We start from the raw sequence: 16922 nt of genomic DNA, 5'->3' as shown, positions 1-16922 counted from the left end.
CTTATTTAACAGAAAATAACAAAAGTAATAATATTCGGAAAGGGCAGTCAGTCATAACTGCATAGTACGAGGTGCATTCATGTCACTCCAGGATTAAAATCGAACCCCCGGTTGGAGGTAGTGGATATGGTAGGAATTGATAGTTGTGTCCTGTTACTGATAAGCTGTACTCATTTCGTGTTCCAGTCTGGAGACCGTTATTCGAGATTGTACACAACACTGTGAACGTGTACAAGAGACAGCATGTGGTAATGAAGTTTTTAGTGAAACCAACTGAAAGTTACAGAAGACTTCAGTCACAGTACGGTGATCAGAAACTCAGCCGCAGTAAGATATCTGAATGCAAGGGCGCCCATGTTGTGGTTTCCAGGGGGGTCAAGAAAAAGCGACATTTCAAATATAGTTTCAAATTTTGCTGTAACTATTCTAAAAATTCTATTAGGTTTTCGATATTCCGAAGTACAATTTTCTCTAGAGAGAGCGCCCCACCCTGCCCCCCTGATGGGCGCCCTTGTCTGAATGACGCAAACGTTTCGAAGATGGTCATGCATTTGTAACTGACAATCTAAGTTATGGTAAATCCCAGCCCACAGAAACTATTTCTGGTATCATTCAGGTTATGATTGGCAATCACAAAGGTCTTTCGCTAGGAATAGTAAACCCAGTAATTCTTGACCATTTGCTCTTCCGAAAAGTGAGTGTACACTGACAAGGGAGGATCACTCAGCGGATCCGCTGAGATCCGAATGAGGCAATTGTGTTTGCATTTGATTTGTTATAACTAGACGAATCCCAACGTTATACGTGCCACCGGGAGGAATATCGTGAGTTACAACATATTTAGTAATGTAAAAGCTACAAAAGCTGGCAGAATAGTTTGAACCGAGTCATTTGTTCGGAAGCGGTTGGGTAAATGGAATACTCGGCCAACTCCCATAATTTTCGAGGACACACTTTTTCGGATATAAAAGTTTGCCCCAGGGTCCTCCACAGGGTCCGAAGGGGGCCAACTCAAAATTTTTAAATGACAAGGGGGTTAAGTAGCACATCGTTTGAAAACTATTGTAAAATAAAAGAAAAGTGAACAAGTCTCGACTCTCTACAACAACCCTGTGCAAAATGGTGGCGGGTCAAAATCTAAACAAAAGTTTAATTGAAAATCTATGGCCACCTTGAATCCAAGATGGCCGCTTAAAACCTATGTCATTCATAACAGTACAAATCTAAATTTCTATTATGTATTTAGAAACAATAGGAAGACTAAAGAACAATGAATTTCTATACACTTCAATTATTATTTCATTCAGTAACAACACATATATGTTTTGTTCCTAATGCACGTTCGTCACGGTTCTCTCGGTATCATTTACGTGAATATAACGAATATGCGACGAACACACAACTCTGACCTTCTATTCATAAACAAAAATTGAATACCTTCGGCTATTTTTCTAATTTTGTCATACGTAGTTCATACCTAAAGGACTTGCTGCATTAGTCAGGTTGGGGGCACTATTGTAACGTATTCGAGATGGTTACATTTGTATGCCATTCGTTGGTTTGATAGCAATATTTCAAGCAATACCAAATATACAAAGAAACATTCATTTACAAGATTGGCGATCAGTACCAAACTACGTGTATGTCATTTCAGTACATCAAGCTACGTCAAACTTTGTTGGTTTGGTCACAATATTGCGCGAAATAGCATATTTATATACAAACTCATTTTTCACGCTGACAGTTATATTGGATTACAGATGATACTCTTTGATATTTTGTGGATATCTACTATTAATCATAAACGTTAAATACTAAGTTTCGCTTCTCCAACAACAGTAGTTTGAGCTGGACTGGCGTTCGATACATAGTGCAACATTTTGAACTCAAGATGTCGCGTTTTTGAACATTTCGCGTATTTTCGTCAACTACTAATCAACATTAATTGCGAATTTGGTTTTCCTAGCTTCAGCAGTTTGGTATGTCTATCCTTTTGATACAGGTTTTAAGCGGCCATGTTTTATTCAGGGTGGCCATAGATTTTCAATTAAGCTTTTGTTTACATTTTGATTCCCCGCAATTTTGCATAGGGTTATCGTAGAAAGTCGAGACGTGCTCCTTTAGTTTAACAAGAACTTTCAAACGATGTGCTACTTAACCTCTCTTGCCATTTGAAACTTTTTAGTTGGACCCCACCTGGGACACTGTGCGGGGCCTGGGACAAGACGTTTTAACTTAAATCGTTGTACTTTGAAAGTAATGCCACACTTCCTTTCCTATTTTCACATTTGTCTCACCGTTTCCGATTTATAGAGATGGCCATGGACTTCTCAAATAAGTTTTTGTTTAGATTTTGACTCGCCGCCATTTTGCAGAGTTGTCGTAGAGAGTCGAGACTTGCTCCATTTTCTTTCATTTTACAATAGCTTTCAAACGATGTGCCACTTAGCTTCCCTTGTCATTTAAAAATTTTGAGTTGGTTCCCGTCTGGGACCCTGCGGGGGACCCTGGGAAAAAGTTTTTACCCCAAAAAGTTTGTCCTTAAAAAGGATGGGATACGTGTTGGCCGAGTTTTCCATTTACTCAACCGTTTCCGAACAAATGACTCGGTTCAAACTATTCTTCCAGGTACTTTTTGTAGCTTTTACATTACAAAATATCTTGTAACTCACGATATTCTGCCCGGTAACACGTATAACTTTGGGACTCATCTAGTTATAACATCAAATGCAAACACAATTGTCTCGTTTGGATCTCAGCGGAGCCACTGCGTGACCCTTCCTTGTGAGTTCTAAAACATTTTCCCGTTTTCACCAGCACAGATGAGTTGGTCTGCGCTGAACTGAAGAACGAGAAGAGGATGCCAGTATTTTCTGGATCGCATCATCATGTGTAACAAAACATTTCCAGAGTGATCATGCAGTGGAGCAGGCTGCATTTTGAATGATTCTGATGTACTGAGAAATATTTCTATCCCAAAGCAAATTTTCTATCCTAAACCATGGATAAATATACGAGTAGCAATCGGTTGTATATGGTCATCAGAATAATAGAAACACCTGAACTGATCTGATTAATATAGCGTTGGAATACCTTTCACTCTCAAAACAGCTTTAATGCAACATGAAATAGTCATAGAGATCTTAAATGGTAGCAAGTAAATATTACACCATTCGACGTATAGAGCATCCAATCTGGACCATATATGTTGAATTATGTTTTCGTCCGGGTACTTGCTGGGTCAGAAGTGATGTTTAACTTCATCTCGGTGTTCCTTGAACCACACAATAGTTCCAGCTGTGTAAATAGGTACATTATCGTCTTGATATATGGCGTAATTAATATCATCCGAGGATGCACACAGTCCCTGGCGACCTACGTACGGATAGTGACGCGAGCGGCAAGCGTCAACATATGATTCACTGGAAACGAGGATATTGCGGCCCGTGATCACAGACATGCCATGCTCCGCTGTTGGGTGGAGACACTGTGGGTCATATTGCGGCTTCTTTGAGAGTCTGCCACACACAAACACGGTTTGTGGTTTGAAATAACGTAAACTCTAGCTCATCCGACTACTTCACATATTGCTAATCATTAGCGTTCCGTATTGTGTATTCGCAGCACCATTAGAATCGTGGTACAGTATTATGGTCCCTTATCAGTGGTTTCGTCTGTGCAACCAGACCCCGTATATCCATGTGTAACTCGCGTCAGACTGTGCTTGTCAACACAGGGTGTGCGGGTGCTGCTTGAGTTGTTCCGTCACTTGTACCGTCGTTGCACGACAATTCTGAGTAACAATCCGCTTGAATGGTCGACTGGACCTGTCACTAAGGATTTTATTCCTACTTCCATTCTTCTTCGCCGATATGGTTTTACCATGAGTTTTATAGGCCGTCATTACCTTGGATACTGTCCGTTGCGACATACCGAAGTCATTTGCCACTTTTGTCACGCTCATATTAGATAATCGAGTGCCAACAGAGAGGTCGCACATTTTCGTCAGTTTATACTATCACAATCTGCTCCTCATATACCATACTACTGCTCCTTACGTAATCGAACTTTATCCTAAGACACTACCATGAACAACCTACCGCTGCTGTAGCTACCTGACCGTTACCATCCGATAAATCCGACGTGCTTCAATACCAGGTATTTCTATTACTTTGATGGAACATGTATGTAGGACATTCTTCAAAATCTTAAAAATAGAAAGCACGAACTTTCAGTACTGTCAATTGTGCCCACAAAGAAGAATTACATTTATTTTTTTCTCGAATAATGGCCCAAACAGTTTTGGTTCTATCTTTTTCTTAATTACGTCAAAAATTGTTCTTTCTCTCTCTCTACTACTTCTAACACTTACTCGGTTTTGTGTTCAGTCTAGTCAATCTTCTAAATTCTTCACATATCCACATTTAGAAAGTTTCTAGTTACAATCGCTTTCGAGTAAAGACTTTAATTGAACTAGAGAGGCTACACCCTTCCGATTGGTGAGAAGGGAAACTGTGAAATCACTTACAATTATCTAGATTCATATTTCCATTTATTTATTTATTTATTTTACTACAAAATTTGCTTGTATTATAATTTCTGATTCGAGACACCATAGCACAGTCTAACTGCCAACTGAACGTCGGGGGGCAGAAAATGTTTCTCGTTTTACCTTCATCCCAATAGCTTTGAGGTTCATCCAACGATGTCATGATACAAAGTGCGTTATTGACATTGAGACGTAACGAAAATGGGACACTTCAACATAAAATGTATTCAAAATCTATAATTTATACAAGAAAAACAGTTACGAAGTAAAAGTTATTTGATTTTTTATAATGTCTCGGCTGCTTTTGGTTTATACTCTTGTTTGAAAGATTCTGGTAACCAACTTCTCTTTGAAGAAGCATGGATTCTTATCCAAAGATGGAATTAGGCATCAAATGCAGTGTGCTACTTTATGTAAAGTGGTTGATAAAATATGAATTTTCCTTGGCTTTTATTTTGTAACGTCAAAATATAAAATCCTACATACCCTTGCAAGAATGCTTTCGAAAACTTGGTGGCTAGTTTTTTTTTTTTTTTTTTTTTTTAATACGACTGTACATACGAACTATGTGAAATATTTTTGTGTCTGTGGGCTATTGTCTTGTAAACTAGCATTAATGAATTCAGATTTAGCAATTAATAAATACACACAATAGTGTTTAAAATATGACTCAGTTTCTTTTCTTTTAAGGCACTCAAGGAAAGTGTAGAGTTTACTAGAATTTCCGAACCTATACTGACACATGTAGCTTTTAATTTTTCACACGTTAGGAGAAAGACTATTAGGAAGACATGAGCTCAGATGGAAGGACAATATTAAGATGAATTTCGCAGAAATAGGAATACAAAGTAGAAACTAGATAGGAGTTAATGGAGAGGTTTTGTAAATGTGCTATTGAAATTTCGCTTTCCATAGAGCAGCGTTTCCCAACTGGTGTGCCGCGGCACACTAGTGTGCCGCGAATGGACCGCTGGTGTGCCGCGAGGAAACTAAAACAAAATTATTAATTCTATAGCAGCCAAATTGCAAGATATAGGATTTTTTTTTTTTGTATTTCACATTACTATGAATTTCTACCATGGAAAAAAATTACTGTAATTGTAATATTATTCTACATCTATTACTGTGTAGCAGACAGTATTTCGGCTCGTACACATTTCCACGGTTAGCTGCAATGTTACGCTTCAATTGAGTGTTATACTAACACCGAGAAATGGAAGCACTTGTACGGTACGCTTCAAGTAAACGTTCGTAGAACACTCATTCGCACGTAAATAACAGAACAACACTCTGTTCAACAGGTGTGTTTTGACTTCGACGCATCGCAAGCTGTGTGATTGCAATAATATCATCGGTTTCGATTAAAACAGCAAAGTTAAAAGTACAAGACATTTGTTTGTTCTTTCGTTATTGTGATCTTCGTTCTTAGTGAAAGGTTGGATACAGTTTTCGAAAAAGAAAGCAATTTTTTAAAAATCTGAGTCCTATATTTCATTGGAATTTTTTCCTATTTTAAAATTAGAATAAAAAATTAACATAATGAATTAGCATAGGGGAAAACCAGTGATCGAGCTATCATCTCTTTGAGAAGATCATTAATCACAGAAAAAAATACCATGGTATTTTATATTTGAAAATAATAATAATAATATCTATGAGTGTGCCGCGAGAATTTAAGTTACACCCGTAGTATGCCGCAAGTTGAAAAAGGTTGGGAAACGCTGCCATAGAGCATATATTTAGTATGTTGAGTCCAACCTGAAATTTTGCTATGTATTTTTAAACTCCCCGTATATAGGTATATACACATGAGCAATTGGAAACATGCTGTAAACGTACACATACACATATACACATATAGACATACACATATATGCACAGAAATATAAAATATATAATTATGTAAATTGACATTTATTGAACGTCTCTGCTTGGACGTTTTTCAAGTTTTTCAGTTGGAGTGGTTGGTGACACTGCTTGGCGATACGTCGCATTCTGTGTGTGGAGAGGAAGACGTATAGCAACGATTTGTACATGTGAATCAGACACAATGTGTTTCCTGTCGCCTTCCCCCTTTCATGCATAACTTTGTGATTGGCCACCATAATATCCGCATTTTAGTAGACACGATAGCGCAGGAAGTTAAAACATACAAAATGTGCGGCTGTACATTTATAATAAATGATCCGTAATAAATTTTAGTTTATATGTTGCAAAACTAAGCTGCAAATAAATGGAGGAAGAGAGGATTTCTCTAAAATTATCAAGTTTTTACCTACCATTTTAAGTCTATAGAAAATTATAAATAACATGTTTATGTGCAGTGGCTCCAGAGTCGGATGACAGGATGGAAAGACGTACTCTTCTTCTTCTTCGCTGTTCTGTGGAAACAGTTGTCCAATTGTCTTGCTTAGCAGAGCAGAGCAGAGCAGAGATTTCTTGGCGGTTTTTGTGGTTGATTTAAGTACCGGGCTTGGGCCCTTGCCTTCCATTTGTGTTGTTGACTGTCGTTTGTTTTGCGTGCGTATTTGTTGTGAGAGAGGACGCAACTGTCGCGCTCCTCTTTTGCTGTTCCTATGTCAGTTTAGTGGTTGTGCGTTTTAGGGGTGCGGCATCTTGTAAGTTCGTCTTCTTGGGTTGGCCGTTCCTATGGTGGCTATGTGTTGGTGTGGTGAGGCTCTGATTGTCCTCCAGAAGTTAGCTGATCTGTGAATTCTGTAGTCATGTAGAAATGGGAGTTCCAAATCTTCATGTATTTGCTCGAGGCGAGTGTCTCTCGAGTGTCCAGTGATAGCCCTGGCTACTCTGTTCTGGATGACTTGTAGTTGGCTGAGGTGCGTTTTTGCTGCGTGTTGCCATGCAGGGTGGGCATACATCAGGATGGGACGAATGCTCATCTGATATATATGGCGTTTGTAGAACGGGTAGATGATCCGAGTCGAGACCGTGGATAACCTGAGGTACACCTAGGATTGCCAGGTTCGCTGTCAGTACCATGTCCAGTACATCAGGCATCCCGCCGTTTCTGGGATAATGCGTGGGTTCCGTTGGAGCCGTGGGAGTGAAGTCTATGGTGGTGAGAGCGTGGTGGAGGATCCTTCCGTTTGCGTTTGACACATTGGAGTTCCACGCCGGATGTTTACTGTTGAGGTCTCCCCCTAGTAGAATCCGGTGTCCTAGCTGTCGCAGGGCTTGCAGATCTGTTGCGTTGAGGTTGTTGTTGTGAGGCTTGTAGGCTGCTATTATTATTATCGGTCCATTAGCTGAGTGGAGGGTGATCCCTGTAGCTTCCAGGGATTGTAGAGGTGGTAGAGGGAGAGGGTCGTACGGGATACTGTCTTTGATTAGAATTGCTGTTCCTCCAAGGGGTCGGTCGGGACGGTCGGTACGGATGGTGGAGTAGTTGCGGATTTTTAGGGTAAGGTGTGGTTTTAGGTGGGTCTCTGACAATAGGGCTATGTCCACTTCTTCTCTGCGGAGAAAGTCCTCCAGGTTGTTCTTCTTCTTTTGGATTCCTTCTGCGTTCCAGTGCAGCACTTTGACTTGTCTGTTGATTCTTCTTTTAGTCGGTGCCATCGTCAAGGATGGACGCGACTACCTCAAACATGATGGTGATTTTGCTTAGTGGGTCTGTCGTTTCTTTCACCTTCCGGAGTCCTACTCGCAGCTTTTCTAGCATTGAACGAAGATTGAGGCCCGAGAAGAGTTCTCGGATCTCTTTGAATGTGTCTGCCAATGATGGTTCAGTGCGTTTGTCCTCGGTGTCTTCTTCTCTGGATTGGGAGTTGTCCTGGGTTGTTTGATTTTTCTTTGTTTCTTGGTTGGGGGGCCTCCTGGTTTTCTGGTTGGTGTTGTTCTTGTCTTCCGGCGTGACTGCTCCTGCGTAAGATGTAGCGTTGTTTCTTCTGCGGCTGGTATCAGATTTTGAGGGAGGGTCCGACTTAGCTGGTGGTTGGGTTGGCTGTTTCCTCTTGGCTTTGGCCGCCTTGAGCATGGGACAGCCCATGTAGTTGGCGGGGTGTTCGCCTCCGCAGTTACAACATTTTGCCGGAGTGTCCCTCGTTTTCTTCGGACATTCCGTGGAGAGATGGGATTCTTCGCATTTGATGCAGCGAGGGGTCGCCCTGCATGTTTGCGTGGTGTGCCCTACTCGTTGGCATCGGTAGCATTGGAGAATTGACTGACCCTTGTAGGGTTCCACTGCCACTCTGTAACTAAGAAGGTACTTGAGATCGTAAATCTTGTTGTTCGTTGGGTCCTTGGGTAAAGTAACAAGGAATAGCGGAAACAGGGGCCTGTTGCCAGACGGGTCACTGCGTCCCCTCATCTGGACCACATTGGTTGGGGTGAACCCCTGGTCCTTCAAGTCCTGTAGTATGTCAGCCGTTGGAGTGTCGAGTGGCATCTTCCGGATGACTACTTTGATTGGGCGTGTTTGTTTCGGAAGTTCTGTGGCAAATGATTGTCCGGTCTGGATGCAGAAGGCTTCCATCATTTCAAAGTCGCGCCAGGTGGTGCAGTGGATTTTTATGTATGCACTCGGTTGCAGAATTTTGTAGGGATCCTTGCAGTTTGCGGTTAGCGTTTTTATGAAAGTATGTCTTTTCTGGACGTCATATATGAAGAGGGGGGGTATCTTCCTGCTGCGAACGGTGTCCTCCGGATTTTCTTCTTCATATTCGGTGGGTGTTTGACCACCCCCAGCGTTGGATGGGTCGTTGGTGGTGTCCAGCGCCGAGAAAGAGTTCCTGAATTCAACAGGTGGCGTAATGCTACTTTCTGGTCTTCTTTTCGCTTTCTTCTTGGGGTGTTGGAACTCTCCTGCGCTATCGGTAGGGTCGTATTCTTCATCACTGGACCCTGCCATCTCGATGGACTGATCTTGGATCTGGGGGGCATCCGCGTGGACGGTTGCACTGTCAGCTGTTTCGTTCATGTGAGGGGTAGAAGTGGTTTGAGCCGTGAGGGCGTGGAGTTCCTCGAGACTCATAGGAACCAATTTAGCCTGACGGGTTGTTCTGCGGCGTTGAACAGAGCCTAAGTTACTAAAACTCATAGCTTTTAGTTGTTTCGCAAGGCTTGTTTCCGGTCCTGCGGGTGGTTTCCTGACGGGAGGCACTTGGTTGGTATGTGGATCACTGCTTCTTGGGGGGGGGGGCGACCTGAGTGTTTTGTTTCATTTCTTGGCTGACGTCTAAACGCTGTCTAGGAACGTATTGAACGAGCTCCTAGCGGCCAGTTTTTCTTTTAGCCGTATTGCTGGGATCTTTTATTATTTATGGGAACAGGACCTAATTTTTATTTTTCCCCAGCCTATGAGCCGGGCTCCCGCTCCAGCGGGCAACTGAGCTAGTTGACGATGGTCCTGCTCTTTTGTGTGTGCTGCTAGCGAATGCTGGCTTCTGATTGGCTCTCGCACCTGCGTCTCTCCGACCAATCAGAAGCAGGTTCTTGGTTTCTGTCGTCTCGGGGCCACGCAACTTGCTGAACAAAACTGTTCTTGTTCGTCGAAATGGCGGTTATAGTGCTGCCGTGCTTTGTTGCTAACTACCAACTCTACTGCTAGCTACGCATGCAACATGCACACTGCACCGCACTTTCACAGTCACTAGAGTTCGTCACAGCACTTAAATGTTCGCAAACACTGTAATAAATGTTTATTTCAATGTTTATTTAAGATGTGGGGAATAACAGTTTATATTTTCACGAAAACACGAAAAGATGTCAGGAGCACAGGCACTCGCGTGACGCGCACTACAGCTTCGTATCTCAGTATTGTCTTGCTTAAGTTCATGTGTAACTTATATACCTTGCAGATGTTCATGCTAAGTATTTCTATCACCATTGGTCTTGTAATCCAATTCTGTTGAAGGTGAGATAATGTAATGGGAAACGATATACACTGTGAGAGTTAATTCTGCATTATGATCTATGATGGGAAACGGCATACACTGTGAGAATTGATTCTGCATTATGGTCTGTAATGGGGAACGGCATACACTGCGAGAGTTGATTCTGCATTATGATCTGTGATGGGAAACGGCATACACTATGAGAATTGATTCTGCTTTATGATATGTGATGGGGAACGGCATACACTGTGGGAATTGATTCTCCATTATGATTTGTGACGAGGAACGTCATACAGTGTGAGAATTGATTCTGCATTATGATTTATGATGGGGAACGGAATACACTGTGAGAATTGATTCTGCATTATGATTTGTGATGGGAAACGGCATATACTGTGAGAATTGATTCTGTATCATGATTTGTGATGGGAAACGGCATACAGTGTGAGAATTGATTCTGCATTATGATCTGTAATGGGGGAACGACATACATACACTGCAAGAGTTGATTCTGCATGATCTGTGCTGCACCTTCTCACCTGACTCAAGACATGGTTATTGTTCGGAGTCCACTTACTTGTATATCCCGTTCTTCATAAACGCAGTGTTGCGAAAGGAAATAAAACACAAACTTTGAAACTCAACTAGTAGTAGGTGTTGCTGGTTCTAATTTTAATTTTGTTTTACTTTGTTACGCAATAAGGTTAAGAACAAAGGAACTTGTCATCGAAACATTAGTAGAGTATGCATCCGACGCGTCGTACTGTTGTGTTAGTGGAGTTTGAAACCCTTTGAACCTAATAACCTAAATACTACCACGCGCATCAAAACAGTAGAAGTACTAATAGTAGAATTAGGAATTACATTTTTGAGCTTTCGGCATCTATGGCCATTTTAACCTGTCACATATAAGGGATGACGTCCCTCGGCAATCACACTACCCAGGGAAATGGGAAAGGAGGGAAGGAAACGACCTGAAACCTAGTCCATCCTGTCGTTTGCCTGTGAATGAGGAAAACTCAGAAAAATCCTCACTCAAAGTGGCTCCACCGGGAATCGGAGCGGGACCACTCGCACCGAAGGACAGAGCGTTAGCGGATACGCTACACGAGAACACATACTAGTAGTAATAGTATTACATATGTGAACACGAAAGCTTAGGGAGGGACAGTGGCTCAGTGGTGGTAGAGCACTTATCTCTAGTGTGTGGGGTCCCTGGTTCGATCTCCGGCCAAGTTGGTTTGTGGTGGACAATTCGTGTAAGTGGATTTTTTTCAGGGTGCTCTTGTTTCCACCTACAGTAAATGCTCATTTCACCAATTCTATCATTCACTTGCCTTAAATATCCGTTTCCCGTAAAGGGCATAATCATGAGATGTTAAACTGAAGGATTTCATTTAACTTGCGTGAAAGTTTAGTATATTTATTCTTGAGCGACGAGGAAGATAAGAAAGTACGGAGATCTTGAAAAAATGTAATTCGCGATATTAACAAATATATGTTTTTTCATGACCACTACATGTCGAAAAAATTTTGAAATCTCTCCGTCCTTTCGTCAGTCATGATGTAGGCCTATCTATACTACAGGTCCTACAGGTCATACCGTTCAACGCACCTGTACAAAATTTGAACCTTAAGATTTTTATATTCTCCAGGAAGGAATTTCGAATTTTCTCCTACCCCCCTAAAAATCAAGAGAAGTTTATTGAAAAGTGTAAATAAAATTTTGCGGTTTTCTCGAACATGGGTATTAAGATTTTGTTTACATTTCATATATCAACATTTAATTAACAACTCTATACTGCAATATGAGTCATATTTCTGAGAGAAAAAAAAAGTCCCGACGAGGTAGTTTACTCTTGGAAGTCATCTCTTTCCAGGCAATTTTGTCAAAAACAACTCAGGCGATTTTGTTAATATTTCGTAAAGACGTGTTTTGTTAATAATTACACTACTAAGTGATTTTTTTTAAAAATATCCCAGTTTCTTACGCTCTTGCATTTGATGCGAGCGGTCCCGCGTTCGATTCCCGGTGGGGATACTCGGTCAAAAAGGTGTAAATGATTTTTCAAGCAATCCATCCTGAGTAATGTTTTTTATGGGTTTTCCTCATTCACACCAGGCAAATGCCGGGATGGTACCTAATATAATGGTCGCAGGTCTCTTCCTTCCTTCTCCATTCCTTTCTTCCTCTCCAATTCCCCGGACAGTGTGATCTCCAAGAGACGTCATCCCTCATATGAGTGATGAGCTAACGTGGTCATAGATGGCAAAAGATCAGAAATCTAATCGCTAATCTCTACTCGAAAATGTCCACAAGGTGTAGTTTAATCTTGAGGATGAATTATTTTTCGGACGATTTTCTCAAAACACGACTTTAGTGATTTTGTTGATATTTCATAAATAAATATTTAATTAACAACCCTATAATGTTACGTAAATTACTTCTCAGGAATAAATCCATAGGGGTAGCTTACTCTTGGGGTAATTTTATTTATTTACAATTTTCTTAAATACTACTCATGTCAATTTATCGATATTTCATAAATATTTCACTAATACCCCTAATAATGACACAAATTCTTTATCAATAAAAAAATTGGGCTCAAGAATGGAGAGTTTACTTTTGGGGGGTAAATTCTCCTCGGAAAAAGCTTTGCGAAAACTCCTTATAATTTCATTTGTATTTCACAAATTTTTCAGTCATGACTGCAGTATAACATGATTAAGTTTCAGAAATCAGAGCGAAAAACTTTGGTACGATAGCACAAACCTTTTATTTATTTATTTATTTATTTATTTATTTATTTATTTATTCAGTGTTCTGTACTCAAATTTAGCTAATGTATATTCTGTATGACAAGATGTATCATATTTCTTTAGATGACAAGATATTCGGCATGCATCAATAATTTTACGCGAAAGGTTTTTATGCCATGTTGATTAGTTCTCTATAAAGAGCAGAGTATGAAAATATAATTCTAGGAATATACGAGATGTATTCAGTGGAATGAACTTTTAAAAAAAGCAAACAAGAGGCCAATCGAAACAAGGCAGACTTACATGTACTTGATATATAATGAAACATGAGATGTATATTTATTCATTCATCCACGTACTACGAAGTACCTCTTATGTGGATAATGCAGTCAAAAGAAGAGAAAAGGTACACACATCAGATAAGAGTCAAAGCAGTACATAGATAACAATCAACATGGCCCTAACATCTAATCAATATTCTGTAATGAGGAGGCTTGGAAAAGAACAAGTTTTGAAGAACTTAGTCCCGTTCTACAATATATGTTACATGGTTAATTAGTTTCTTTATATACCTACCTTATATACACATTGTGGATTTTGGTTTAACTTCTCTGCTCTTTGTTCTAAAGCCTCTAAATGTTTCTTACCATATTGTCTATTTATTTTTATTTGTTATGTATATATTGTTTCCTTTTATTCTTTGTATTTTCTCTACTGTTTTTGCTTTCTTTCTGCCTTATTATTTGCCCCGTTATTAATGTCTATCTAGCATTTCTCTGATATCATATTTTATTTTGTTTCTCAGAAATTTTCGTTCGGGGGTCCAATACTATAAACCAGCGTTTCCCAACCGGTGTGCCGCCGCACACTGGTGTGCCGCGAGAAAATCGAAACAAATTATTAATTCTATAGGAACCAATTTGCAAGACATAGGGGAAAATGTATATTTGTATTTCACATTACTATGAATCCCTACTATAAATCTACAATTTTAAGTTTCATAATGTGTTACTTTTCTGTACATTTTTAATGTTGGAAAACGTATTTATCATTGTCATGATCATTATTGCTTTTTTATTGTTGCAGACTATTTCGTAACTTGAAATTTTAACATATCATTCAATAAATTCAACAAAGCAAACATGCATACAAATTACCTACATTTGGAGATTTGTTTATTTCTTCGTTATTTAGTGATCTTCTCTTTTAGTAAAAGGTTAGGTACAGTTTTCGAAAGAGAAAGTGGATTTTTAAAAACCCGAGTTCTATATTTCATTGCTATTGTTTTCTATTTTAAAAATAGAATGAAAAATAAGTATAATGATTTACCACGGGGGAAAATCAGTGATCGAGATTTCTTCTCTGTAGGAAGATCAGTAATTACATTAAAATACCACGGTATTTTAAATTTACAAATAATAATAGTAATTATATATATATATATATATATATATATATATATATATATATATATATATATATATATATATATATATATATATAGATAGATAGATAGATAGATAGATAGATAGATAGATAGATATGGGTGTGCCGTGAGAATTCAAGTTACACCTGTAGTGTGCCGCAAGTTGAAAAAGGTTGGGAAACGCTGCTATAAACCACTACGTCTATGTTGTATTGAGCGGGTATAATTCTATATCCGATAAGTAATTGTAAAATACTTGCAGCTATATTTTCAGGAAAAACAATTATAGAGCTAGATTGTTTTTATAAGAAAAGTAATACAGATGAAGTGTAAAATCAAATATTCATGCTACATCAATCATTTCTCTGTTAAACAAGTATAGTTTTAAGAAAGTATACACATGTATGTTAAGAAATTTGGGGGGAGGGGACCGGACCAGGTGGACCCCATGGTTGCGCCCCTGGTTACTACGTATGTGCGCCTATTACTTCACACGATCTGTCTCGAACGAAAACGAATTTTTCATAATTATAAGAAACTTATCTATCTATCTACCTATATAATGAATAACCAGAAGGAAAATGTGGGATAAAATGGGAAATTTTTCCTATAAAAAAACTTCCTTTGTGGAAGTTTGCCACCCACCTGGAGCGACCTCGATTACAGGTACGCGACTATAATTTACTTTGGAAAATACTATCGTGTATACATGTGACAAATTTTCTTGCAATATCTAGAATAGTTATGAAGGGAAAAAAATGTTTCTCAATCCTGTTGGACAGTACAAAATTTCATATGTAAATACGGAGAGAATATGTTATAAAATAAAACTTTCTAAAACACAGTATTATGCATCCGAGTATCATAGTTCATACGTCAAATCTCTTCAAAATGATACGTACAAACAAAATTACTACTTTATCCTTTGATATTCCAGCTGCTGCTTCTGATAAATCAAGGGTAATTTTCAGTTTATCCAGTTTTCAGCAATAGGCCCGATTTATTTAGTCTGTTTCTCATTCTGAGTCATTCTAACAAATAAAGGTGATTAAAGGTAATACGGCAAGTCCTATTGCTTCTTGAAGGTGAATATTAAGAAAAGGTCAACAGTCTTTGGGGTTGATGGTTCCTTATACAGGGTGTCCAATATACAATGCAACTCGGAATTTGGGATAGTAAAACTTTTGAACCTGAAGTGATATTGTCTGTTCACTCTAGGATGGAAGATTGTTTACAAACAACAATTGTAGTGCGAGCGTCAAAACCTTGCTTCTCACCCCTACATGGTTAATTCATGGTTGCCAGGCACATGAATCTCCGAACCGAACGTACCTACTTCTGCACAGTCATGGACCAAGTGCTATTACTACATAAATTGCTGCTTTTGAGATGACTGAGATATTAACGTTATGAAAAATTGAGTTAGTTATTATGTAATACAATCTTACATATAATGCACACTCAATTTTGTACAAGTGTTCTTGTTCGAAAGTGTGCGAAAACCTTGTACGCCTGGCAATATTGGAAGATGGCAGTTTGTGTTGTAAACAATAAACAGAGGTAGCGAAGACCGTTAGGTTCGCTGGACAGCGTTGTTTTCATGATAAGGCGACAGAAACATATTGTACTGATTGTAAACAAGGGCTGGGAATTTCGATGCGAGTATAGGTGGAAATATTCTCCCCACATATTGCCTGTTGGTGAAGGTTTGCAATGTTGCAAACTGCTAAGTGTAGAATTTCATACTAATTGAACGAGCTTTGAGAAGGATTAGTATGATGCAATAATTATAAATACTAACAACCATAGACTTAAAGTATTAGGAAATAAACCATGCTGCTGTAAGAAGAATATAATACACATTGAATTAAGTGTTCAAAGTACAGTATAAAGCGAATTTTAACATTTAAACATTTTAAAGCTGTACACATTTGCCCTGTTTGGGTGCTCTTACCAGACACTGTGCAACACGAAAAAAGACATTAAAATAGGTAGATCGAGCGTGGGCATGAACGCGGCTCTGGCCGGTATTCCTTATTAAGGTTTTCCTCAGTCCCACGAGGTGAATGACTAGATAGTAGCTTCTGTAAGGCAGGGGCGGATCCAGGACGGACTTCTTGAGGGCGGTGGGTTTTAATACTGCTACTTAGAGCTATTTTTAAGAGCTCCAAACTCTGGGATTGGGTTTTATTTAAATATATAAAATGAGAAAGGTTCCTTTCCTGGGGGGCAATCGCCATGATCGCCCCCCTGGATCCGCCACTGCTGCAAGGCCAGAATTGGGCCAAACACCGAGGCCCCAGAATTGGCGGGAAATATATTCCTTCAGAATATT

This window comes from Thermobia domestica, chromosome 1 (genome assembly GCF_964235325.1).
Source record: "Thermobia domestica chromosome 1, izTheDome1.hap1.1, whole genome shotgun sequence".
Taxonomy (NCBI): domain Eukaryota; kingdom Metazoa; phylum Arthropoda; class Insecta; order Zygentoma; family Lepismatidae; genus Thermobia; species Thermobia domestica.
The sequence above is the reverse complement of the archived record's forward strand: the minus strand, read 5'-3'. Positions refer to the sequence as shown.